Genomic DNA, 1730 nt, shown 5'->3' on the forward strand with positions numbered 1-1730 from the left:
CATTCATTTTGTCTTTTGGAGTGCTCTCTCTTTTCTTTTTGAGAAGCCTGGATAGAGGTTTGTCAATTTCATTTATTTTTTAAAAAACAAACTGTTGGTTTCATGGATCTGTTCCACTGTTTCTTTGGTTTCTATGTTGTTTCTTTCTGCTCTGATTTTTATTATTTCTCTTTTCCTACTGGGTTTGGNTTTTTTAAAAAACAAACTGTTGGTTTCATGGATGTGTTTCACTGTTTCTTTGGTTTCTATGTTGTTTATTTCTGCTCTGATTTTTATTATTTCTCTTTTCCTACTGGGTTTGGTGTGCTCTTGTTGCTCTCCCTCTCACTATTTTAGGTGTGCTGTTAGAGTTTGCACATGTGCTTTTTCTAATTTCATGAAATAGGCCTGGAGTGCAATGTACTTTCCTCTTAGGAGTGCCTTTGCCGCATCCTATAGATTTTGGATTGTTGTATTTTCATTTTCATTTGTTTCCATATATTTTTAAATTTCATCTCTAATTGCCTGATTGGCCCATTCATTCTTTAGTAGGGTGTTTTTAACCTCCATGTTTTTGGAGGTTTTCAGACTTCTTCCTGTGATTGATTTCAAGTTTCAAAGCATTATGATCTGAAAGTGTGCATGGTATGATCTCAATTATTTTATATTTATTGAGGGCTGCTTTATGTCCCATTATGGGATCTATCTTGGAGAATGTGCCATGCGCACTTGAGAAGAAAGTGAATCCCATGGCCTCAGGATGTAGAGTTCTAAATATATCTGTCAGATCCATTTAATCTAATGTGTCATTTAAGTCCATTGTGTCTTTTTTTAAAATTTTCTGTCTAGTTGATCTATCCATTGCTGTAAGTGGACTATTAAAGTCCCCTTCTATTAGCACATTCTTATCCATAAGATTGTTTCTGTTTGTGATTAATTGTTTTATATATTTAGGTGCTTCCATATTCGGTGCATAGACATTTATAATTGTCAGTTCTTTCTGATGAATATACCCTGTAATTATTATACAATGCCCTTCTTAATCCCTTGTTACTTTCCTTAAAGTCCAGTTTGTCTGATATAAGTGTAGCTACTCCAGCTTTCTTTTGAGTTTTAGTAGCATGATATATATTTATCCATCCCCTTACTTTCAATCTAAAGGTGTCCTCCAGTCTAAAATGTGTTTCTTTTAGACAGCAAATAGATGTATTTTGTTTCCTTTTATCCATTCTGCTACCTTATGTCTTTTAATTGGAGCATTCAGCACATTTACATTCAGTGTTATTATTGAAATAATGGGTTTAGAGTCATTGTGTCGTTTGTAGGATTCATGCTTGTGGTCCTGTCTCTAGCATCTTGCATTCCTTGCAACACTTCCCTCAGAGAGTCCTCCCTCAGGATTTCTTGTAGGGCTGGTTTAGTGGTGACAAATTATTCAATTTTTGTTTATTTGGAAAGACTTTGATATCTGCTTCTATTCTGAATGACAAGCTTGCTGGATAGAGGATTCTTGGCTGCATATTTTTTCTGTTCATCACATTGAAGATCTCCTGTCATTCCTTTCTGGCCTGCCAAGTTTCAGTAGATAGGTCTGTCACGACTCTGATAGATTTCCCTTTGTTTGTTAGGGCCCTTTTCTCTCTAGTTGCTTTCAAAATTCTCTCCCTGTCCTTATATTTTGCCAGTTTCACTATGATATGTCGTGCAGAAGATCGATACAAGTTACCTCTGAGGGGAGTTCTCTGTACCTC

Source organism: Crocuta crocuta, unplaced genomic scaffold, assembly GCF_008692635.1.
Source record: "Crocuta crocuta isolate KB4526 unplaced genomic scaffold, BGI_CrCroc_1.0 scaffold1634, whole genome shotgun sequence".
Lineage (NCBI taxonomy): Eukaryota > Metazoa > Chordata > Mammalia > Carnivora > Hyaenidae > Crocuta > Crocuta crocuta.